A 27,413-nucleotide genomic window follows, 5' to 3' on the forward strand; every position below is an offset into this window, starting at 1 on the left:
CATATAAATAGCTGTAACTTTTGATAGAAGACTCAGACAAACATGTTTATGGCTTTATCTTATAGAACTCAAGGTTCCCGTGCTGGGAAAACAGGTTTTGCAGCTGTTTGAGCTAAGATTTCCAAGTTATTCACATAATGAAAACCTATACTTTGTTTCGGTCGAGTTCCCCATTCAAATGCATGTAACAGTGAGAAACGCACTGTCTTGGCGAAAGAAAGCGTTTTTGTATAACTTCATATAAATAGCTGTAACTTTTGATAGAAGACTCAGACAAACATGTTTATGGCTTTATCTTATAGAACTCAAGGTCTCCGTGCTGGGAAAACAGGTTTTGCAGCTGTTTGAGCTAAGATTTCCAAGTTATTCACATAATGAAAACCTATACTTTGTTTCGGTCGAGTTCCCCATTCAAATGCATGTAACAGTGAGAAACGCACTGTCTTGGCGAAAGAAAGCGTTTTTGTACAACTTCATATAAATAGCTGTAACTTTTGATAGAAGACTCGGACAAACATGTTTATGGCTTTATCTTATAGAACTCAAGGTCTCCGTGCTGGGCAAACAGGTTTTGCAGCTGTTTGAGCTAAGATTTCCAAGTTATTCACATAATGAAAACCTATACTTTGTTTCGGTCGAGTTCCCCATTCAAATGCATGTAACAGTGAGAAACGCACTGTCTTGGCGAAAGAAAGCTATTTTGTACAACTTCATAGAAATAGCTGTAACTTTTGATAGAAGACTCAGACAAACATGTTTATGGCCTTATATTATAGAACTCAAGGTCTCCGTGCTGGGAAAACAGGTTTTGCAGCTGTTTGAGCTAAGATTTCCAAGTTATTCACATAATGAAAACTTATACTTTGTTTCGGTGGAGTTCCCCATTCAAATGCATGTAACAGTGAGAAACGCACTGTCTTGGCGAAAGAAAGCGTTTTTGTACAACTTCATATGAATAGCTGTAACTTTTGATAGAAGACTCGGATACACATGTTTATGGCTTTATCTTATAGAACTCAAGGTTCCCGTGCTGGGAAAACAGGTTTTGCAGCTGTTTGAGCTAAGATTTCCAAGTTATTCACATAATGAAAACCTATACTTTGTTTCGGTCGAGTTCCCCATTCAAATGCATGTAACAGTGAGAAACGCACTGTCTTGGCGAAAGAAAGCGTTTTTGTACAACTTCATATAAATAGCTGTAACTTTTGATAGAAGACTCAGACAAACATGTTTATGGCTTTATCTTATAGAACTCAAGGTTCCCGTGCTGGGAAAACAGGTTTTGCAGCTGTTTGAGCTAAGATTTCCAAGTTATTCACATAATGAAAACCTATACTTTGTTTCGGTCGAGTTCCCCATTCAAATGCATGTAACAGTGAGAAACGCACTGTCTTGGCGAAAGAAAGCGTTTTTGTATAACTTCATATAAATAGCTGTAACTTTTGATAGAAGACTCAGACAAACATGTTTATGGCTTTATCTTATAGAACTCAAGGTCTCCGTGCTGGGCAAACAGGTTTTGCAGCTGTTTGAGCTAAGATTTCCAAGTTATTCACATAATGAAAACCTATACTTTGTTTCGGTCGAGTTCCCCATTCAAATGCATGTAACAGTGAGAAACGCACTGTCTTGGCGAAAGAAAGCGTTTTTGTATAACTTCATATAAATAGCTGTAACTTTTGATAGAAGACTCAGACAAACATGTTTATGGCTTTATCTTATAGAACTCAAGGTCTCCGTGCTGGGAAAACAGGTTTTGCAGCTGTTTGAGCTAAGATTTCCAAGTTATTCACATAATGAAAACCTATACTTTGTTTCGGTCGAGTTCCCCATTCAAATGCATGTAACAGTGAGAAACGCACTGTCTTGGCGAAAGAAAGCTATTCTGTACAACTTCATATAAATAGCTGTAACTTTTGATAGAAGACTCGGATACACATGTTTATGGCTTTATCTTATAGAACTCAAGGTCTCCGTGCTGGGCAAACAGGTTTTGCAGCTGTTTGAGCTAAGATTTCCAAGTTATTCACATAATGAAAACCTATACTTTGTTTCGGTCGAGTTCCCCATTCAAAATGCATGTAACAGTGAGAAACGCACTGTCTTGGCGAAAGATAACGTTTTTGTACAACTTCATAGAAATAGCTGTAACTTTTGATAGAAGACTCAGACAAACATGTTTATGGCCTTATATTATAGAACTCAAGGTCTCCGTGCTGAGAAAGCAGGTTTTGCAGCTGTTTGAGCTAAGATTTCCAAGTTATTCACATAATGAAAACTTATACTTTGTTTCGGTGGAGTTCCCCATTCAAATGCATGTAACAGTGAGAAACGCACTGTCTTGGCGAAAGAAAGCGTTTTTGTACAACTTCATATGAATAGCTGTAACTTTTGATAGAAGACTCGGATACACATGTTTATGGCTTTATCTTATAGAACTCAAGGTTCCCGTGCTGGGAAAACAGGTTTTGCAGCTGTTTGAGCTAAGATTTCCAAGTTATTCACATAATGAAAACCTATACTTTGTTTCGGTCGAGTTCCCCATTCAAATGCATGTAACAGTGAGAAACGCACTGTCTTGGCGAAAGAAAGCGTTTTTGTACAACTTCATATAAATAGCTGTAACTTTTGATAGAAGACTCGGACAAACATGTTTATGGCTTTATCTTATAGAACTCAAGGTCTCCGTGCTGGGCAAACAGGTTTTGCAGCTGTTTGAGCTAAGATTTCCAAGTTATTCACATAATGAAAACCTATACTTTGTTTCGGTCGAGTTCCCCATTCAAATGCATGTAACAGTGAGAAACGCACTGTCTTGGCGAAAGAAAGCTATTTTGTACAACTTCATAGAAATAGCTGTAACTTTTGATAGAAGACTCAGACAAACATGTTTATGGCCTTATATTATAGAACTCAAGGTCTCCGTGCTGGGAAAACAGGTTTTGCAGCTGTTTGAGCTAAGATTTCCAAGTTATTCACATAATGAAAACCTATACTTTGTTTCGGTCGAGTTCCCCATTCAAAATGCATGTAACAGTGAGAAACGCACTGTCTTGGCGAAAGATAACGTTTTTGTACAACTTCATAGAAATAGCTGTAACTTTTGATAGAAGACTCAGACAAACATGTTTATGGCCTTATATTATAGAACTCAAGGTCTCCGTGCTGAGAAAGCAGGTTTTGCAGCTGTTTGAGCTAAGATTTCCAAGTTATTCACATAATGAAAACGTATACTTTGTTTCGGTGGAGTTCCCCATTCAAATGCATGTAACAGTGAGAAACGCACTGTCTTGGCGAAAGAAAGCGTTTTTGTACAACTTCATATGAATAGCTGTAACTTTTGATAGAAGACTCGGATACACATGTTTATGGCTTTATCTTATAGAACTCAAGGTTCCCGTGCTGGGAAAACAGGTTTTGCAGCTGTTTGAGCTAAGATTTCCAAGTTATTCACATAATGAAAACCTATACTTTGTTTCGGTCGAGTTCCCCATTCAAATGCATGTAACAGTGAGAAACGCACTGTCTTGGCGAAAGAAAGCATTTTTGTACAACTTCATATAAATAGCTGTAACTTTTGATAGAAGACTCAGACAAACATGTTTATGGCTTTATCTTATAGAACTCAAGGTTCCCGTGCTGGGAAAACAGGTTTTGCAGCTGTTTGAGCTAAGATTTCCAAGTTATTCACATAATGAAAACCTATACTTTGTTTCGGTCGAGTTCCCCATTCAAATGCATGTAACAGTGAGAAACGCACTGTCTTGGCGAAAGAAAGCGTTTTTGTATAACTTCATATAAATAGCTGTAACTTTTGATAGAAGACTCAGACAAACATGTTTATGGCTTTATCTTATAGAACTCAAGGTCTCCGTGCTGGGAAAACAGGTTTTGCAGCTGTTTGAGCTAAGATTTCCAAGTTATTCACATAATGAAAACCTATACTTTGTTTCGGTCGAGTTCCCCATTCAAATGCATGTAACAGTGAGAAACGCACTGTCTTGGCGAAAGAAAGCGTTTTTGTATAACTTCATATAAATAGCTGTAACTTTTGATAGAAGACTCAGACAAACATGTTTATGGCCTTATATTATAGAACTCAAGGTCTCCGTGCTGGGAAAACAGGTTTTGCAGCTGTTTGAGCTAAGATTTCCAAGTTATTCACATAATGAAAACTTATACTTTGTTTCGGTGGAGTTCCCCATTCAAATGCATGTAACAGTGAGAAACGCACTGTCTTGGCGAAAGAAAGCGTTTTTGTACAACTTCATATGAATAGCTGTAACTTTTGATAGAAGACTCGGATACACATGTTTATGGCTTTATCTTATAGAACTCAAGGTTCCCGTGCTGGGAAAACAGGTTTTGCAGCTGTTTGAGCTAAGATTTCCAAGTTATTCACATAATGAAAACCTATACTTTGTTTCGGTCGAGTTCCCCATTCAAATGCATGTAACAGTGAGAAACGCACTGTCTTGGCGAAAGAAAGCGTTTTTGTATAACTTCATATAAATAGCTGTAACTTTTGATAGAAGACTCAGACAAACATGTTTATGGCTTTATCTTATAGAACTCAAGGTCTCCGTGCTGGGAAAACAGGTTTTGCAGCTGTTTGAGCTAAGATTTCCAAGTTATTCACATAATGAAAACCTATACTTTGTTTCGGTCGAGTTCCCCATTCAAATGCATGTAACAGTGAGAAACGCACTGTCTTGGCGAAAGAAAGCGTTTTTGTATAACTTCATATAAATAGCTGTAACTTTTGATAGAAGACTCAGACAAACATGTTTATGGCTTTATCTTATAGAACTCAAGGTCTCCGTGCTGGGAAAACAGGTTTTGCAGCTGTTTGAGCTAAGATTTCCAAGTTATTCACATAATGAAAACCTATACTTTGTTTCGGTCGAGTTCCCCATTCAAATGCATGTAACAGTGAGAAACGCACTGTCTTGGCGAAAGAAAGCGTTTTTGTATAACTTCATATAAATAGCTGTAACTTTTGATAGAAGACTCAGACAAACATGTTTATGGCCTTATATTATAGAACTCAAGGTCTCCGTGCTGGGAAAACAGGTTTTGCAGCTGTTTGAGCTAAGATTTCCAAGTTATTCACATAATGAAAACTTATACTTTGTTTCGGTGGAGTTCCCCATTCAAATGCATGTAACAGTGAGAAACGCACTGTCTTGGCGAAAGAAAGCGTTTTTGTACAACTTCATATGAATAGCTGTAACTTTTGATAGAAGACTCGGATACACATGTTTATGGCTTTATCTTATAGAACTCAAGGTTCCCGTGCTGGGAAAACAGGTTTTGCAGCTGTTTGAGCTAAGATTTCCAAGTTATTCACATAATGAAAACCTATACTTTGTTTCGGTCGAGTTCCCCATTCAAATGCATGTAACAGTGAGAAACGCACTGTCTTGGCGAAAGAAAGCGTTTTTGTACAACTTCATATAAATAGCTGTAACTTTTGATAGAAGACTCAGACAAACATGTTTATGGCTTTATCTTATAGAACTCAAGGTTCCCGTGCTGGGAAAACAGGTTTTGCAGCTGTTTGAGCTAAGATTTCCAAGTTATTCACATAATGAAAACCTATACTTTGTTTCGGTCGAGTTCCCCATTCAAATGCATGTAACAGTGAGAAACGCACTGTCTTGGCGAAAGAAAGCGTTTTTGTACAACTTCATATGAATAGCTGTAACTTTTGATAGAAGACTCGGATACACATGTTTATGGCTTTATCTTATAGAACTCAAGGTTCCCGTGCTGGGAAAACAGGTTTTGCAGCTGTTTGAGCTAAGATTTCCAAGTTATTCACATAATGAAAACCTATACTTTGTTTCGGTCGAGTTCCCCATTCAAATGCATGTAACAGTGAGAAACGCACTGTCTTGGCGAAAGAAAGCGTTTTTGTATAACTTCATATAAATAGCTGTAACTTTTGATAGAAGACTCAGACAAACATGTTTATGGCTTTATCTTATAGAACTCAAGGTTCCCGTGCTGGGAAAACAGGTTTTGCAGCTGTTTGAGCTAAGATTTCCAAGTTATTCACATAATGAAAACCTATACTTTGTTTCGGTCGAGTTCCCCATTCAAATGCATGTAACAGTGAGAAACGCACTGTCTTGGCGAAAGAAAGCGATTTTGTACAACTTCATATAAATAGCTGTAACTTTTGATAGAAGACTCGGATACACATGTTTATGGCTTTATCTTATAGAACTCAAGGTTCCCGTGCTGGGCAAACAGGTTTTGCAGCTGTTTGAGCTAAGATTTCCAAGTTATTCACATAATGAAAACTTATACTTTGTTTCGGTGGAGTTCCCCATTCAAATGCATGTAACAGTGAGAAACGCACTGTCTTGGCGAAAGAAAGCGTTTTTGTACAACTTCATATAAATAGCTGTAACTTTTGATAGAAGACTCAGACAAACATGTTTATGGCTTTATCTTATAGAACTCAAGGTTCCCGTGCTGGGAAAACAGGTTTTGCAGCTGTTTGAGCTAAGATTTCCAAGTTATTCACATAATGAAAACTTATACTTTGTTTCGGTGGAGTTCCCCATTCAAATGCATGTAACAGTGAGAAACGCACTGTCTTGGCGAAAGAAAGCGTTTTTGTACAACTTCATATGAATAGCTGTAACTTTTGATAGAAGACTCGGATACACATGTTTATGGCTTTATCTTATAGAACTCAAGGTCTCCGTGCTGGGCAAACAGGTTTTGCAGCTGTTTGAGCTAAGATTTCCAAGTTATTCACATAATGAAAACCTATACTTTGTTTCGGTCGAGTTCCCCATTCAAATGCATGTAACAGTGAGAAACGCACTGTCTTGGCGAAAGAAAGCGTTTTTGTACAACTTCATATAAATAGCTGTAACTTTTGATAGAAGACTCAGACAAACATGTTTATGGCTTTATCTTATAGAACTCAAGGTTCCCGTGCTGGGAAAACAGGTTTTGCAGCTGTTTGAGCTAAGATTTCCAAGTTATTCACATAATGAAAACCTATACTTTGTTTCGGTCGAGTTCCCCATTCAAATGCATGTAACAGTGAGAAACGCACTGTCTTGGCGAAAGAAAGCGTTTTTGTACAACTTCATATAAATAGCTGTAACTTTTGATAGAAGACTCGGATACACATGTTTATGGCTTTATCTTATAGAACTCAAGGTCTCCGTGCTGGGCAAACAGGTTTTGCAGCTGTTTGAGCTAAGATTTCCAAGTTATTCACATAATGAAAACCTATACTTTGTTTCGGTCGAGTTCCCCATTCAAATGCATGTAACAGTGAGAAACGCACTGTCTTGGCGAAAGAAAGCTATTTTGTACAACTTCATAGAAATAGCTGTAACTTTTGATAGAAGACTCAGACAAACATGTTTATGGCCTTATATTATAGAACTCAAGGTTCCCGTGCTGGGAAAACAGGTTTTGCAGCTGTTTGAGCTAAGATTTCCAAGTTATTCACATAATGAAAACCTATACTTTGTTTCGGTGGAGTTCCCCATTCAAATGCATGTAACAGTGAGAAACGCACTGTCTTGGCGAAAGAAAGCGTTTTTGTATAACTTCATATAAATAGCTGTAACTTTTGATAGAAGACTCAGACAAACATGTTTATGGCTTTATCTTATAGAACTCAAGGTCTCCGTGCTGGGCAAACAGGTTTTGCAGCTGTTTGAGCTAAGATTTCCAAGTTATTCACATAATGAAAACCTATACTTTGTTTCGGTCGAGTTCCCCATTCAAAATGCATGTAACAGTGAGAAACGCACTGTCTTGGCGAAAGATAACGTTTTTGTACAACTTCATAGAAATAGCTGTAACTTTTGATAGAAGACTCAGACAAACATGTTTATGGCCTTATATTATAGAACTCAAGGTCTCCGTGCTGAGAAAGCAGGTTTTGCAGCTGTTTGAGCTAAGATTTCCAAGTTATTCACATAATGAAAACTTATACTTTGTTTCGGTGGAGTTCCCCATTCAAATGCATGTAACAGTGAGAAACGCACTGTCTTGGCGAAAGAAAGCGTTTTTGTACAACTTCATATGAATAGCTGTAACTTTTGATAGAAGACTCGGATACACATGTTTATGGCTTTATCTTATAGAACTCAAGGTTCCCGTGCTGGGAAAACAGGTTTTGCAGCTGTTTGAGCTAAGATTTCCAAGTTATTCACATAATGAAAACCTATACTTTGTTTCGGTCGAGTTCCCCATTCAAATGCATGTAACAGTGAGAAACGCACTGTCTTGGCGAAAGAAAGCGTTTTTGTACAACTTCATATAAATAGCTGTAACTTTTGATAGAAGACTCAGACAAACATGTTTATGGCTTTATCTTATAGAACTCAAGGTTCCCGTGCTGGGAAAACAGGTTTTGCAGCTGTTTGAGCTAAGATTTCCAAGTTATTCACATAATGAAAACCTATACTTTGTTTCGGTCGAGTTCCCCATTCAAATGCATGTAACAGTGAGAAACGCACTGTCTTGGCGAAAGAAAGCTATTTTGTACAACTTCATATAAATAGCTGTAACTTTTGATAGAAGACTCAGACAAACATGTTTATGGCTTTATCTTATAGAACTCAAGGTCTCCGTGCTGGGAAAACAGGTTTTGCAGCTGTTTGAGCTAAGATTTCCAAGTTATTCACATAATGAAAACCTATACTTTGTTTCGGTCGAGTTCCCCATTCAAATGCATGTAACAGTGAGAAACGCACTGTCTTGGCGAAAGAAAGCGATTTTGTACAACTTCATATAAATAGCTGTAACTTTTGATAGAAGACTCGGATACACATGTTTATGGCTTTAGCTTATAGAACTCAAGGTTCCCGTGCTGGGCAAACAGGTTTTGCAGCTGTTTGAGCTAAGATTTCCAAGTTATTCACATAATGAAAACCTATACTTTGTTTCGGTCGAGTTCCCCATTCAAATGCATGTAACAGTGAGAAACGCACTGTCTTGGCGAAAGAAAGCGATTTTGTACAATTTCATATAAATAGCTGTAACTTTTGATAGAAGACTCGGATACACATGTTTATGGCTTTATCTTATAGAACTCAAGGTTCCCGTGCTGGGCAAACAGGTTTTGCAGCTGTTTGAGCTAAGATTTCCAAGTTATTCACATAATGAAAACCTATACTTTGTTTCGGTCGAGTTCCCCATTCAAATGCATGTAACAGTGAGAAACGCACTGTCTTGGCGAAAGAAAGCTATTTTGTACAACTTCATATAAATAGCTGTAACTTTTGATAGAAGACTCAGACAAACATGTTTATGGCTTTATCTTATAGAACTCAAGGTCTCCGTGCTGGGAAAACAGGTTTTGCAGCTGTTTGAGCTAAGATTTCCAAGTTATTCACATAATGAAAACCTATACTTTGTTTCGGTCGAGTTCCCCATTCAAATGCATGTAACAGTGAGAAACGCACTGTCTTGGCGAAAGAAAGCATTTTTGTACAACTTCATATAAATAGCTGTAACTTTTGATAGAAGACTCAGACAAACATGTTTATGGCTTTATCTTATAGAACTCAAGGTTCCCGTGCTGGGAAAACAGGTTTTGCAGCTGTTTGAGCTAAGATTTCCAAGTTATTCACATAATGAAAACCTATACTTTGTTTCGGTCGAGTTCCCCATTCAAATGCATGTAACAGTGAGAAACGCACTGTCTTGGCGAAAGAAAGCGTTTTTGTACAACTTCATATGAATAGCTGTAACTTTTGATAGAAGACTCGGATACACATGTTTATGGCTTTATCTTATAGAACTCAAGGTTCCCGTGCTGGGAAAACAGGTTTTGCAGCTGTTTGAGCTAAGATTTCCAAGTTATTCACATAATGAAAACCTATACTTTGTTTCGGTCGAGTTCCCCATTCAAATGCATGTAACAGTGAGAAACGCACTGTCTTGGCGAAAGAAAGCGATTTTGTACAACTTCATATAAATAGCTGTAACTTTTGATAGAAGACTCGGATACACATGTTTATGGCTTTATCTTATAGAACTCAAGATTCCCGTGCTGGGCAAACAGGTTTTGCAGCTGTTTGAGCTAAGATTTCCAAGTTATTCACATAATGAAAACTTATACTTTGTTTCGGTGGAGTTCCCCATTCAAATGCATGTAACAGTGAGAAACGCACTGTCTTGGCGAAAGAAAGCGTTTTTGTACAACTTCATATAAATAGCTGTAACTTTTGATAGAAGACTCAGACAAACATGTTTATGGCTTTATCTTATAGAACTCAAGGTTCCCGTGCTGGGAAAACAGGTTTTGCAGCTGTTTGAGCTAAGATTTCCAAGTTATTCACATAATGAAAACCTATACTTTGTTTCGGTGGAGTTCCCCATTCAAATGCATGTAACAGTGAGAAACGCACTGTCTTGGCGAAAGAAAGCTATTTTGTACAACTTCATAGAAATAGCTGTAACTTTTGATAGAAGACTCAGACAAACATGTTTATGGCCTTATATTATAGAACTCAAGGTCTCCGTGCTGGGAAAACAGGTTTTGCAGCTGTTTGAGCTAAGATTTCCAAGTTATTCACATAATGAAAACTTATACTTTTTTTCGGTTGAGTTCCCCATTCAAATGCATGTAACAGTGAGAAACGCACTGTCTTGGCGAAAGAAAGCGTTTTTGTACAACTTCATATGAATAGCTGTAACTTTTGATAGAAGACTCGGATACACATGTTTATGGCTTTATCTTATAGAACTCAAGGTTCCCGTGCTGGGAAAACAGGTTTTGCAGCTGTTTGAGCTAAGATTTCCAAGTTATTCACATAATGAAAACCTATACTTTGTTTCGGTCGAGTTCCCCATTCAAATGCATGTAACAGTGAGAAACGCACTGTCTTGGCGAAAGAAAGCATTTTTGTACAACTTCATATAAATAGCTGTAACTTTTGATAGAAGACTCAGACAAACATGTTTATGGCTTTATCTTATAGAACTCAAGGTCTCCGTGCTGGGAAAACAGGTTTTGCAGCTGTTTGAGCTAAGATTTCCAAGTTATTCACATAATGAAAACCTATACTTTGTTTCGGTCGAGTTCCCCATTCAAATGCATGTAACAGTGAGAAACGCACTGTCTTGGCGAAAGAAAGCGTTTTTGTATAACTTCATATAAATAGCTGTAACTTTTGATAGAAGACTCAGACAAACATGTTTATGGCTTTATCTTATAGAACTCAAGGTCTCCGTGCTGGGAAAACAGGTTTTGCAGCTGTTTGAGCTAAGATTTCCAAGTTATTCACATAATGAAAACCTATACTTTGTTTCGGTCGAGTTCCCCATTCAAATGCATGTAACAGTGAGAAACGCACTGTCTTGGCGAAAGAAAGCGTTTTTGTATAACTTCATATAAATAGCTGTAACTTTTGATAGAAGACTCAGACAAACATGTTTATGGCTTTATCTTATAGAACTCAAGGTCTCCGTGCTGGGAAAACAGGTTTTGCAGCTGTTTGAGCTAAGATTTCCAAGTTATTCACATAATGAAAACCTATACTTTGTTTCGGTCGAGTTCCCCATTCAAATGCATGTAACAGTGAGAAACGCACTGTCTTGGCGAAAGAAAGCTATTCTGTACAACTTCATATAAATAGCTGTAACTTTTGATAGAAGACTCGGATACACATGTTTATGGCTTTATCTTATAGAACTCAAGGTCTCCGTGCTGGGCAAACAGGTTTTGCAGCTGTTTGAGCTAAGATTTCCAAGTTATTCACATAATGAAAACCTATACTTTGTTTCGGTCGAGTTCCCCATTCAAAATGCATGTAACAGTGAGAAACGCACTGTTTTGGCGAAAGATAACGTTTTTGTACAACTTCATAGAAATAGCTGTAACTTTTGATAGAAGACTCAGACAAACATGTTTATGGCTTTATCTTATAGAACTCAAGGTCTCCGTGCTGGGCAAACAGGTTTTGCAGCTGTTTGAGCTAAGATTTCCAAGTTATTCACATAATGAAAACCTATACTTTGTTTCGGTCGAGTTCCCCATTCAAATGCATGTAACAGTGAGAAACGCACTGTCTTGGCGAAAGAAAGCATTTTTGTACAACTTCATATGAATAGCTGTAACTTTTGATAGAAGACTCAGACAAACATGTTTATGGCTTTATCTTATAGAACTCAAGGTTCCCGTGCTGGGAAAACAGGTTTTGCAGCTGTTTGAGCTAAGATTTCCAAGTTATTCACATAATGAAAACCTATACTTTGTTTCGGTCGAGTTCCCCATTCAAATGCATGTAACAGTGAGAAACGCACTGTCTTGGCGAAAGAAAGCTATTCTGTACAACTTCATATAAATAGCTGTAACTTTTGATAGAAGACTCGGATACACATGTTTATGGCTTTATCTTATAGAACTCAAGGTCTCCGTGCTGGGCAAACAGGTTTTGCAGCTGTTTGAGCTAAGATTTCCAAGTTATTCACATAATGAAAACCTATACTTTGTTTCGGTCGAGTTCCCCATTTAAAATGCATGTAACTGTGAGAAACGCACTGTCTTGGCGAAAGATAACGTTTTTGTACAACTTCATAGAAATAGCTGTAACTTTTGATAGAAGACTCAGACAAACATGTTTATGGCCTTATATTATAGAACTCAAGGTCTCCGTGCTGGGAAAACAGGTTTTGCAGCTGTTTGAGCTAAGATTTCCAAGTTATTCACATAATGAAAACTTATACTTTGTTTCGGTGGAGTTCCCCATTCAAATGCATGTAACAGTGAGAAACGCACTGTCTTGGCGAAAGAAAGCATTTTTGTACAACTTCATATAAATAGCTGTAACTTTTGATAGAAGACTCAGACAAACATGTTTATGGCTTTATCTTATAGAACTCAAGGTTCCCGTGCTGGGAAAACAGGTTTTGCAGCTGTTTGAGCTAAGATTTCCAAGTTATTCACATAATGAAAACCTATACTTTGTTTCGGTCGAGTTCCCCATTCAAATGCATGTAACAGTGAGAAACGCACTGTCTTGGCGAAAGAAAGCGTTTTTGTATAACTTCATATAAATAGCTGTAACTTTTGATAGAAGACTCAGACAAACATGTTTATGGCTTTATCTTATAGAACTTAAGGTCTCCGTGCTGGGAAAACAGGTTTTGCAGCTGTTTGAGCTAAGATTTCCAAGTTATTCACATAATGAAAACCTATACTTTGTTTCGGTCGAGTTCCCCATTCAAATGCATGTAACAGTGAGAAACGCACTGTCTTGGCGAAAGAAAGCGTTTTTGTATAACTTCATATAAATAGCTGTAACTTTTGATAGAAGACTCAGACAAACATGTTTATGGCTTTATCTTATAGAACTCAAGGTCTCCGTGCTGGGAAAACAGGTTTTGCAGCTGTTTGAGCTAAGATTTCCAAGTTATTCACATAATGAAAACCTATACTTTGTTTCGGTCGAGTTCCCCATTCAAATGCATGTAACAGTGAGAAACGCACTGTCTTGGCGAAAGATAACGTTTTTGTACAACTTCATAGAAATAGCTGTAACTTTTGATAGAAGACTCAGACAAACATGTTTATGGCCTTATATTATAGAACTCAAGGTCTCCGTGCTGGGAAAACAGGTTTTGCAGCTGTTTGAGCTAAGATTTCCAAGTTATTCACATAATGAAAACTTATACTTTGTTTCGGTGGAGTTCCCCATTCAAATGCATGTAACAGTGAGAAACGCACTGTCTTGGCGAAAGAAAGCGTTTTTGTACAACTTCATATGAATAGCTGTAACTTTTGATAGAAGACTCGGATACACATGTTTATGGCTTTATCTTATAGAACTCAAGGTTCCCGTGCTGGGAAAACAGGTTTTGCAGCTGTTTGAGCTAAGATTTCCAAGTTATTCACATAATGAAAACCTATACTTTGTTTCGGTCGAGTTCCCCATTCAAATGCATGTAACAGTGAGAAACGCACTGTCTTGGCGAAAGAAAGCATTTTTGTACAACTTCATATAAATAGCTGTAACTTTTGATAGAAGACTCAGACAAACATGTTTATGGCTTTATCTTATAGAACTCAAGGTTCCCGTGCTGGGAAAACAGGTTTTGCAGCTGTTTGAGCTAAGATTTCCAAGTTATTCACATAATGAAAACCTATACTTTGTTTCGGTCGAGTTCCCCATTCAAATGCATGTAACAGTGAGAAACGCACTGTCTTGGCGAAAGAAAGCGTTTTTGTATAACTTCATATAAATAGCTGTAACTTTTGATAGAAGACTCAGACAAACATGTTTATGGCTTTATCTTATAGAACTCAAGGTCTCCGTGCTGGGAAAACAGGTTTTGCAGCTGTTTGAGCTAAGATTTCCAAGTTATTCACATAATGAAAACCTATACTTTGTTTCGGTCGAGTTCCCCATTCAAATGCATGTAACAGTGAGAAACGCACTGTCTTGGCGAAAGAAAGCTATTCTGTACAACTTCATATAAATAGCTGTAACTTTTGATAGAAGACTCGGATACACATGTTTATGGCTTTATCTTATAGAACTCAAGGTCTCCGTGCTGGGCAAACAGGTTTTGCAGCTGTTTGAGCTAAGATTTCCAAGTTATTCACATAATGAAAACCTATACTTTGTTTCGGTCGAGTTCCCCATTTAAAATGCATGTAACAGTGAGAAACGCACTGTCTTGGCGAAAGATAACGTTTTTGTACAACTTCATAGAAATAGCTGTAACTTTTGATAGAAGACTCAGACAAACATGTTTATGGCCTTATATTATAGAACTCAAGGTCTCCGTGCTGGGAAAACAGGTTTTGCAGCTGTTTGAGCTAAGATTTCCAAGTTATTCACATAATGAAAACTTATACTTTGTTTCGGTGGAGTTCCCCATTCAAATGCATGTAACAGTGAGAAACGCACTGTCTTGGCGAAAGAAAGCATTTTTGTACAACTTCATATAAATAGCTGTAACTTTTGATAGAAGACTCAGACAAACATGTTTATGGCTTTATCTTATAGAACTCAAGGTCTCCGTGCTGGGAAAACAGGTTTTGCAGCTGTTTGAGCTAAGATTTCCAAGTTATTCACATAATGAAAACCTATACTTTGTTTCGGTCGAGTTCCCCATTCAAATGCATGTAACAGTGAGAAACGCACTGTCTTGGCGAAAGAAAGCGTTTTTGTATAACTTCATATAAATAGCTGTAACTTTTGATAGAAGACTCAGACAAACATGTTTATGGCTTTATCTTATAGAACTTAAGGTCTCCGTGCTGGGAAAACAGGTTTTGCAGCTGTTTGAGCTAAGATTTCCAAGTTATTCACATAATGAAAACCTATACTTTGTTTCGGTGGAGTTCCCCATTCAAATGCATGTAACAGTGAGAAACGCACTGTCTTGGCGAAAGAAAGCTATTTTGTACAACTTCATAGAAATAGCTGTAACTTTTGATAGAAGACTCAGACAAACATGTTTATGGCCTTATATTATAGAACTCAAGGTCTCCGTGCTGGGAAAACAGGTTTTGCAGCTGTTTGAGCTAAGATTTCCAAGTTATTCACATAATGAAAACTTATACTTTTTTTCGGTTGAGTTCCCCATTCAAATGCATGTAACAGTGAGAAACGCACTGTCTTGGCGAAAGAAAGCGTTTTTGTACAACTTCATATGAATAGCTGTAACTTTTGATAGAAGACTCGGATACACATGTTTATGGCTTTATCTTATAGAACTCAAGGTTCCCGTGCTGGGAAAACAGGTTTTGCAGCTGTTTGAGCTAAGATTTCCAAGTTATTCACATAATGAAAACCTATACTTTGTTTCGGTCGAGTTCCCCATTCAAATGCATGTAACAGTGAGAAACGCACTGTCTTGGCGAAAGAAAGCATTTTTGTACAACTTCATATAAATAGCTGTAACTTTTGATAGAAGACTCAGACAAACATGTTTATGGCTTTATCTTATAGAACTCAAGGTCTCCGTGCTGGGAAAACAGGTTTTGCAGCTGTTTGAGCTAAGATTTCCAAGTTATTCACATAATGAAAACCTATACTTTGTTTCGGTCGAGTTCCCCATTCAAATGCATGTAACAGTGAGAAACGCACTGTCTTGGCGAAAGAAAGCGTTTTTGTATAACTTCATATAAATAGCTGTAACTTTTGATAGAAGACTCAGACAAACATGTTTATGGCTTTATCTTATAGAACTCAAGGTCTCCGTGCTGGGAAAACAGGTTTTGCAGCTGTTTGAGCTAAGATTTCCAAGTTATTCACATAATGAAAACCTATACTTTGTTTCGGTCGAGTTCCCCATTCAAATGCATGTAACAGTGAGAAACGCACTGTCTTGGCGAAAGAAAGCGTTTTTGTATAACTTCATATAAATAGCTGTAACTTTTGATAGAAGACTCAGACAAACATGTTTATGGCTTTATCTTATAGAACTCAAGGTCTCCGTGCTGGGAAAACAGGTTTTGCAGCTGTTTGAGCTAAGATTTCCAAGTTATTCACATAATGAAAACCTATACTTTGTTTCGGTCGAGTTCCCCATTCAAATGCATGTAACAGTGAGAAACGCACTGTCTTGGCGAAAGAAAGCTATTCTGTACAACTTCATATAAATAGCTGTAACTTTTGATAGAAGACTCGGATACACATGTTTATGGCTTTATCTTATAGAACTCAAGGTCTCCGTGCTGGGCAAACAGGTTTTGCAGCTGTTTGAGCTAAGATTTCCAAGTTATTCACATAATGAAAACCTATACTTTGTTTCGGTCGAGTTCCCCATTCAAAATGCATGTAACAGTGAGAAACGCACTGTTTTGGCGAAAGATAACGTTTTTGTACAACTTCATAGAAATAGCTGTAACTTTTGATAGAAGACTCAGACAAACATGTTTATGGCTTTATCTTATAGAACTCAAGGTCTCCGTGCTGGGCAAACAGGTTTTGCAGCTGTTTGAGCTAAGATTTCCAAGTTATTCACATAATGAAAACCTATACTTTGTTTCGGTCGAGTTCCCCATTCAAATGCATGTAACAGTGAGAAACGCACTGTCTTGGCGAAAGAAAGCATTTTTGTACAACTTCATATGAATAGCTGTAACTTTTGATAGAAGACTCAGACAAACATGTTTATGGCTTTATCTTATAGAACTCAAGGTTCCCGTGCTGGGAAAACAGGTTTTGCAGCTGTTTGAGCTAAGATTTCCAAGTTATTCACATAATGAAAACCTATACTTTGTTTCGGTCGAGTTCCCCATTCAAATGCATGTAACAGTGAGAAACGCACTGTCTTGGCGAAAGAAAGCTATTCTGTACAACTTCATATAAATAGCTGTAACTTTTGATAGAAGACTCGGATACACATGTTTATGGCTTTATCTTATAGAACTCAAGGTCTCCGTGCTGGGCAAACAGGTTTTGCAGCTGTTTGAGCTAAGATTTCCAAGTTATTCACATAATGAAAACCTATACTTTGTTTCGGTCGAGTTCCCCATTTAAAATGCATGTAACTGTGAGAAACGCACTGTCTTGGCGAAAGATAACGTTTTTGTACAACTTCATAGAAATAGCTGTAACTTTTGATAGAAGACTCAGACAAACATGTTTATGGCCTTATATTATAGAACTCAAGGTCTCCGTGCTGGGAAAACAGGTTTTGCAGCTGTTTGAGCTAAGATTTCCAAGTTATTCACATAATGAAAACTTATACTTTGTTTCGGTGGAGTTCCCCATTCAAATGCATGTAACAGTGAGAAACGCACTGTCTTGGCGAAAGAAAGCATTTTTGTACAACTTCATATAAATAGCTGTAACTTTTGATAGAAGACTCAGACAAACATGTTTATGGCTTTATCTTATAGAACTCAAGGTTCCCGTGCTGGGAAAACAGGTTTTGCAGCTGTTTGAGCTAAGATTTCCAAGTTATTCACATAATGAAAACCTATACTTTGTTTCGGTCGAGTTCCCCATTCAAATGCATGTAACAGTGAGAAACGCACTGTCTTGGCGAAAGAAAGCGTTTTTGTATAACTTCATATAAATAGCTGTAACTTTTGATAGAAGACTCAGACAAACATGTTTATGGCTTTATCTTATAGAACTTAAGGTCTCCGTGCTGGGAAAACAGGTTTTGCAGCTGTTTGAGCTAAGATTTCCAAGTTATTCACATAATGAAAACCTATACTTTGTTTCGGTCGAGTTCCCCATTCAAATGCATGTAACAGTGAGAAACGCACTGTCTTGGCGAAAGAAAGCGTTTTTGTATAACTTCATATAAATAGCTGTAACTTTTGATAGAAGACTCAGACAAACATGTTTATGGCTTTATCTTATAGAACTCAAGGTCTCCGTGCTGGGAAAACAGGTTTTGCAGCTGTTTGAGCTAAGATTTCCAAGTTATTCACATAATGAAAACCTATACTTTGTTTCGGTCGAGTTCCCCATTCAAATGCATGTAACAGTGAGAAACGCACTGTCTTGGCGAAAGATAACGTTTTTGTACAACTTCATAGAAATAGCTGTAACTTTTGATAGAAGACTCAGACAAACATGTTTATGGCCTTATATTATAGAACTCAAGGTCTCCGTGCTGGGAAAACAGGTTTTGCAGCTGTTTGAGCTAAGATTTCCAAGTTATTCACATAATGAAAACTTATACTTTGTTTCGGTGGAGTTCCCCATTCAAATGCATGTAACAGTGAGAAACGCACTGTCTTGGCGAAAGAAAGCGTTTTTGTACAACTTCATATGAATAGCTGTAACTTTTGATAGAAGACTCGGATACACATGTTTATGGCTTTATCTTATAGAACTCAAGGTTCCCGTGCTGGGAAAACAGGTTTTGCAGCTGTTTGAGCTAAGATTTCCAAGTTATTCACATAATGAAAACCTATACTTTGTTTCGGTCGAGTTCCCCATTCAAATGCATGTAACAGTGAGAAACGCACTGTCTTGGCGAAAGAAAGCATTTTTGTACAACTTCATATAAATAGCTGTAACTTTTGATAGAAGACTCAGACAAACATGTTTATGGCTTTATCTTATAGAACTCAAGGTTCCCGTGCTGGGAAAACAGGTTTTGCAGCTGTTTGAGCTAAGATTTCCAAGTTATTCACATAATGAAAACCTATACTTTGTTTCGGTCGAGTTCCCCATTCAAATGCATGTAACAGTGAGAAACGCACTGTCTTGGCGAAAGAAAGCTATTCTGTACAACTTCATATAAATAGCTGTAACTTTTGATAGAAGACTCGGATACACATGTTTATGGCTTTATCTTATAGAACTCAAGGTCTCCGTGCTGGGCAAACAGGTTTTGCAGCTGTTTGAGCTAAGATTTCCAAGTTATTCACATAATGAAAACCTATACTTTGTTTCGGTCGAGTTCCCCATTTAAAATGCATGTAACAGTGAGAAACGCACTGTCTTGGCGAAAGATAACGTTTTTGTACAACTTCATAGAAATAGCTGTAACTTTTGATAGAAGACTCAGACAAACATGTTTATGGCCTTATATTATAGAACTCAAGGTCTCCGTGCTGGGAAAACAGGTTTTGCAGCTGTTTGAGCTAAGATTTCCAAGTTATTCACATAATGAAAACTTATACTTTGTTTCGGTGGAGTTCCCCATTCAAATGCATGTAACAGTGAGAAACGCACTGTCTTGGCGAAAGAAAGCATTTTTGTACAACTTCATATAAATAGCTGTAACTTTTGATAGAAGACTCAGACAAACATGTTTATGGCTTTATCTTATAGAACTTAAGGTCTCCGTGCTGGGAAAACAGGTTTTGCAGCTGTTTGAGCTAAGATTTCCAAGTTATTCACATAATGAAAACCTATACTTTGTTTCGGTCGAGTTCCCCATTCAAATGCATGTAACAGTGAGAAACGCACTGTCTTGGCGAAAGAAAGCGTTTTTGTATAACTTCATATAAATAGCTGTAACTTTTGATAGAAGACTCAGACAAACATGTTTATGGCTTTATCTTATAGAACTCAAGGTCTCCGTGCTGGGAAAACAGGTTTTGCAGCTGTTTGAGCTAAGATTTCCAAGTTATTCACATAATGAAAACCTATACTTTGTTTCGGTCGAGTTCCCCATTCAAATGCATGTAACAGTGAGAAACGCACTGTCTTGGCGAAAGAAAGCTATTCTGTACAACTTCATATAAATAGCTGTAACTTTTGATAGAAGACTCGGATACACATGTTTATGGCTTTATCTTATAGAACTCAAGGTCTCCGTGCTGGGCAAACAGGTTTTGCAGCTGTTTGAGCTAAGATTTCCAAGTTATTCACATAATGAAAACCTATACTTTGTTTCGGTCGAGTTCCCCATTCAAAATGCATGTAACAGTGAGAAACGCACTGTCTTGGCGAAAGATAACGTTTTTGTACAACTTCATAGAAATAGCTGTAACTTTTGATAGAAGACTCAGACAAACATGTTTATGGCCTTATATTATAGAACTCAAGGTCTCCGTGCTGGGAAAACAGGTTTTGCAGCTGTTTGAGCTAAGATTTCCAAGTTATTCACATAATGAAAACTTATACTTTGTTTCGGTGGAGTTCCCCATTCAAATGCATGTAACAGTGAGAAACGCACTGTCTTGGCGAAAGAAAGCGTTTTTGTACAACTTCATATGAATAGCTGTAACTTTTGATAGAAGACTCGGATACACATGTTTATGGCTTTATCTTATAGAACTCAAGGTTCCCGTGCTGGGAAAACAGGTTTTGCAGCTGTTTGAGCTAAGATTTCCAAGTTATTCACATAATGAAAACCTATACTTTGTTTCGGTCGAGTTCCCCATTCAAATGCATGTAACAGTGAGAAACGCACTGTCTTGGCGAAAGAAAGCATTTTTGTACAACTTCATATAAATAGCTGTAACTTTTGATAGAAGACTCAGACAAACATGTTTATGGCTTTATCTTATAGAACTCAAGGTTCCCGTGCTGGGAAAACAGGTTTTGCAGCTGTTTGAGCTAAGATTTCCAAGTTATTCACATAATGAAAACCTATACTTTGTTTCGGTCGAGTTCCCCATTCAAATGCATGTAACAGTGAGAAACGCACTGTCTTGGCGAAAGAAAGCGTTTTTGTATAACTTCATATAAATAGCTGTAACTTTTGATAGAAGACTCAGACAAACATGTTTATGGCTTTATCTTATAGAACTCAAGGTCTCCGTGCTGGGAAAACAGGTTTTGCAGCTGTTTGAGCTAAGATTTCCAAGTTATTCACATAATGAAAACCTATACTTTGTTTCGGTGGAGTTCCCCATTCAAATGCATGTAACAGTGAGAAACGCACTGTCTTGGCGAAAGAAAGCATTTTTGTACAACTTCATATAAATAGCTGTAACTTTTGATAGAAGACTCGGATACACATGTTTATGGCTTTATCTTATAGAACTCAAGGTCTCCGTGCTGGGCAAACAGGTTTTGCAGCTGTTTGAGCTAAGATTTTCAAGTTATTCACAAAATGAAAACTACTTTGTGTCGGGCGAGAACTCCATTCAAATGCATGTAATCGTCAGAAACGCACTGTCTTGGCGAAATAAAGCGTTTTTGTACAACTTCATGAAGACAGCTGTAGTTTTTGATAGAAGACTCAGAAATACATATTTATGGCTTTATCTTATAGAATTTAATATCCCCGTGCTGGGCAAACAGGTTTTGCAGCTGTTGGAGCTAAGATTTCCAAGTTATTCACATAATGAAAACCTATACTTTGTTTCGGTCGAGTTCCCCATTCAAATGCATGTAACAGTGAGAAACGCACTGTCTTGGCGAAAGAAAGCATTTTTGTACAACTTCATATAAATAGCTGTAACTTTTGATAGAAGACTCAGACAAACATGTTTATGGCTTTATCTTATAGAACTCAAGGTTCCCGTGCTGGGAAAACAGGTTTTGCAGCTGTTTGAGCTAAGATTTCCAAGTTATTCACATAATGAAAACCTATACTTTGTTTCGGTCGAGTTCCCCATTCAAATGCATGTAACAGTGAGAAACGCACTGTCTTGGCGAAAGAAAGCTATTCTGTACAACTTCATATAAATAGCTGTAACTTTTGATAGAAGACTCGGATACACATGTTTATGGCTTTATCTTATAGAACTCAAGGTCTCCGTGCTGGGCAAACAGGTTTTGCAGCTGTTTGAGCTAAGATGTTAAAGTTATTCACATAATGAAAACCTATACTTTGTTTCGTGCGAGTTCCCCATTCAAATGCATGTAATCGTCAGAAACGCACTGTCTTGGCGAAATAAAGCGTTTTTGTACAACTTCATGAAGACAGCTGTAGTTTTTGATAGAAGGCTCAGAAATACATATTTATGGCTTTATCTCATAGAATTTAATATTCCCGTTCTGGGCAAACAGGTATTGCAGCTGTTTGAGCTAAGATGTTAAAGTTATTCACATAATGAAAACCTATACTTTGTTTCGTGCGAGTTCCCCATTCAAATGCATGTAATCGTCAGAAACGCACTGTCTTGGCGAAATAAAGCGTTTTTGTACAACTTCATGAAGACAGCTGTAGTTTTTGATAGAAGACTCAGAAATACATATTTATGGCTTTATCTTATAGAATTTAATATCCCCGTGCTGGGCAAACAGGTTTCGCAGCTGTTTGAGCTAAGATTTTCAAGTTATTCACAAAATGAAAACTACTTTGTGTCGGGCGGGAACTCCATTCAAATGCATGTAATAGCGAGAAACGCACTAACGTGGTGAAATAAAGCGTTTTTCATGGTCTTCATAAAGACAGCTGTAACTTTTGATAGACGACTCAGACACACATGTTTATGGCTTCATCTTATAGAATTCAATTTCCCCGTGCTGGGCAAACAGGTTTTGCAGCTGTTTGAGCTAAGATTTCCAAGTTATTCACATAATGAAAACCTATACTTTGTTTCGGTCGAGTTCCCCATTCAAAATGCATGTAACAGTGAGAAACGCACTGTTTTGGCGAAAGATAACGTTTTTGTACAACTTCATAGAAATAGCTGTAACTTTTGATAGAAGACTCAGACAAACATGTTTATGGCTTTATCTTATAGAACTCAAGGTCTCCGTGCTGGGCAAACAGGTTTTGCAGCTGTTTGAGCTAAGATTTCCAAGTTATTCACATAATGAAAACCTATACTTTGTTTCGGTCGAGTTCCCCATTCAAATGCATGTAACAGTGAGAAACGCACTGTCTTGGCGAAAGAAAGCATTTTTGTACAACTTCATATGAATAGCTGTAACTTTTGATAGAAGACTCAGACAAACATGTTTATGGCTTTATCTTATAGAACTCAAGGTTCCCGTGCTGGGAAAACAGGTTTTGCAGCTGTTTGAGCTAAGATGTTAAAGTTATTCACATAATGAAAACCTATACTTTCTTTTGGCGAGTTCCCCATTCAAATGCATAATCGTCAGAAAAGTATTGTCTCGGCGAAAGAAAGCGTTTTTGTACAACTTCATATATATAGCTGTAACTTTTGATAGGAGACTCAGACTCGCATATTTATGGCTTTATCTTATACAATTCAATATCCCCGTGCTGGGTAAACAGGTTTTGCAGCTGTTTGAGCTAAGATGTTAAAGTTATTCAGATAATGAAAACCTATACTTTGTGTCGGGCGAGAACTCCATTCAAATGCATGTATAGCGAGAAACGCACTAACGTGGTGAAATAAAGCGTTTATCATGGTCTTCATAAAGACAGCTGTAACTTTTGATAGAAGACTCAGAAATACATATTTATGGCTTTATCTTATAGAATTCAATAATCCCGTGCTGGGCAAACAGGTTTTGCAGCTGTTTGAACTAAGTTTTTCAAGTTATTCGCATACTGAAAACCTATACTTTGTTTCAGGCGAGTTCCCCATTCAAATGCATGTAATCGTCAGAAACGCACTGTCTTGGCGAAATAAAGCGTTTTTGTACAACTTCATGAAGACAGCTGTAGTTTTTGATAGAAGACTCAGAAATACATATTTATGGCTTTATCTTATAGAATTTAATATCCCCGTGCTGGGCAAACAGGTTTTGCAGCTGTTTGAGCTAAGATTTTCAAGTTATTCACAAAATGAAAACTACTTTGTGTCGGGCGAGAACTCCATTCAAATGCATGTAATAGCGAGAAACGCACTAACATGGTGAAATAAAGCGTTTTGCAGCTGTTTGAGCTAAGATTTTCAAGTTATTCACAAAATGAAAACTACTTTGTGTCGGGCGGGAACTCCATTCAAATGCATGTAATAGCGAGAAACGCACTAACGTGGTGAAATAAAGCGTTTTGCAGCTGTTTGAGCTAAGATTTTCAAGTTATTCACAAAATGAAAACTACTTTGTGTCGGGCGGGAACTCCATTCAAATGCATGTAATAGCGAGAAACGCACTAACGTGGTGAAATAAAGCGTTTTTCATGGTCTTCATAAAGACAGCTGTAACTTTTGATAGAAGACTCAGAAATACATATTTATGGCTTTATCTTATAGAATTCAATATCCCCGTGCTGGGCAAACAAGTTTTGCAGCTGTTTGAGCTAAGATGTTAAAGTTATTCACATAATGAAAACCTATACTTTGTGTCGGGCGAGAACTCCATTCAAATGCATGTAATAGCCAGAAAGGCACTAACGTGGTGAAATAAAGCGTTTATCATGGTCTTCATAAAGACAGCTGTAACTTTTGATAGAAGACTCAGAAATACATATTTATGGCTTTATCTTATAGAATTCAATAATCCCGTGCTGGGCAAACAGGTTTTGCAGCTGTTTGAACTAAGATGTTAAAGTTATTCACATAATGAAAACCTATACTTTGTTTCAGGCGAGTTCCCCATTCAAATGCATGTAACAGTGAGAAACGCATTGTCTTGGCGAAATAAAGCGTTTTTGTACAACTTCATAAAGACAGCTGTAGTTTTTGATAGAAGACTCAGAAATACATATTTATGGCTTTATCTTATAGAATTCAATAATCCCGTGCTGGGCAAACAGGTTTTGCAGCTGTTTGAACTAAGATTTTCAAGTTATTCACATAATGAAAACCTATACTTTGTTTCAGGCGAGTTCCCCATTCAAATGCATGTAATCGTCAGAAACGCACTGTCTTGGCGAAATAAAGCGTTTTTGTACAACTTCATGAAGACAGCTGTAGTTTTTGATAGAAGGCTCAGAAATACATATTTATGGCTTTATCTTATAGAATTCAATAATCCCGTGCTGGGCAAACAGGTTTTGCAGCTGTTTGAACTAAGATTTTCAAGTTATTCGCATAATGAAAACCTATACTTTGTTTCAGGCGAGTTCCCCATTCAAATGCATGTAATCGTCAGAAACGCACTGTCTTGGCGAAATAAAGCGTTTTTGTACAACTTCATGAAGACAGCTGTAGTTTTTGATAGAAGACTCAGAAATACATATTTATGGCTTTATCTTATAGAATTTAATATCCCCGTGCTGGGCAAACAGGTTTTGCAGCTGTTTGAGCTAAGATTTTCAAGTTATTCACAAAATGAAAACTACTTTGTGTCGGGCGAGAACTCCATTCAAATGCATGTAATAGCGAGAAACGCACTAACTGGTGAAATAAAGCGTTTTTCATGGTCTTCATAAAGACAGCTGTAACTTTTGATAGACGACTCAGACACACATGTTTATGGCTTCATCTTATAGAATTCAATATCCCCGTGCTGGGCAAACAGGTTTTGCAGCTGTTTGAGCTAAGATTTTCAAGTTATTCACAAAATGAAAACTACTTTGTGTCGGGCGAGAACTCCATTCAAATGCATGTAATAGCGAGAAACGCACTAACGTGGTGAAATAAAGCGTTTTTCATGGTCTTCATAAAGACAGCTGTAACTTTTGATAGACGACTCAGACACACATGTTTATGGCTTCATCTTATAGAATTCAATAATCCCGTGCTGGGCAAACAGGTTTTGCAGCTGTTTGAACTAAGATTTTCAAGTTATTCACAAAATGAAAACTACTTTGTGTCGGGCGAGAACTCCATTCAAAATGCATGTAATAGCGAGAAACGCACTAACGTGGTGAAATAAAGCCTTTATCATGGTCTTCATAAAGACAGCTGTAACTTTTGATAGAAGACTCAGAAATACATATTTATGGCTTTATCTTATAGAATTCAATAATCCCTGCTGGGCAAACAGGTTTTGCAGCTGTTTGAACTAAGATTTTCAAGTTATTCACATAATGAAAACCTATACTTTGTTTCAGGCGAGTTCCCCATTCAAATGCATGTAATCGTCAGAAACGCACTGTCTTGGCGAAATAAAGCGTTTTTGTACAACTTCATGAAGACAGCTGTAGTTTTTGATAGAAGGCTCAGAAATACATATTTATGGCTTTATCTTATAGAATTTAATATCCCCGTGCTGGGCAAACAGGTTTTGCAGCTGTTTGAGCTAAGATTTTCAAGTTATTCACAAAATGAAAACTACTTTGTGTCGGGCTAGAACTCCATTCAAATGCATGTAATAGCGAGAAACGCACTAACGTGGTGAAATAAAGCGTTTTTCATGGTCTTCATAAAGACAGCTGTAACTTTTGATAGACTACTCAGACACACATGTTTATGGCTTCATCTTATAGAATTCAATTTCCCCGTGCTGGGTAAACAGGTTTTGCAGCTGTTTGAACTAAGATGTTAAAGTTATTCACATAATGAAAACCTATACTTTGTTTCAGGCGAGTTCCCCATTCCAATGCATGTAATCGTCAGAAACGCACTGTCTTGGCGAAATAAAGCGTTTTTGTACAACTTCATGAAGACAGCTGTAGTTTTTGATAGAAGACTCAGAAATACATATTTATGGCTTTATCTTATAGAATTTAATATCCCCGTGCTGGGCAAACAGGTTTTGCACCTGTTTGAGCTAAGATTTTCAAGTTATTCACAAAATGAAAACTACTTTGTGTCGGGCGAGAACTCCATTCAAATGCATGTAATAGCGAGAAACGCACTAAGTGGTGAAATAAAGCGTTTATCATGGTCTTCATAAAGACAGCTGTAACTTTTGATAGACGACTCAGACACACATGTTTATGGCTTCATCTTATAGAATTCAATATCCCCGTGCTGGGCAAACAGGTTTTGCAGCTATTTGAGCTAAGATTTTCAAGTTATTCACAAAATGAAAACTACTTTGTGTCGGGCGAGAACTCCATTCAAATGCATGTAATAGCGAGAAACGCACTAACGTGGTGAAATAAAGCGTTTTTCATGGTCTTCATAAAGACAGCTGTAACTTTAGATAGACGACTCAGACACACATGTTTATGGCTTCATCTTATAGAATTCAATTTCCGCGTGCTGGGCAAACAGGTTTTGCAGCTGTTTGAGCTAAGATGTTCAAGTTATTCACATAATGAAAACCTATACTTTGTGTCGGGAAGAG

This window comes from Diplotaxodon limnothrissa, linkage group LG17 (genome assembly GCF_057381915.1).
Source record: "Diplotaxodon limnothrissa isolate DT_005_m linkage group LG17, D_limnothrissa_male_GT1.1, whole genome shotgun sequence".
NCBI classification, from domain to species: domain Eukaryota; kingdom Metazoa; phylum Chordata; class Actinopteri; order Cichliformes; family Cichlidae; genus Diplotaxodon; species Diplotaxodon limnothrissa.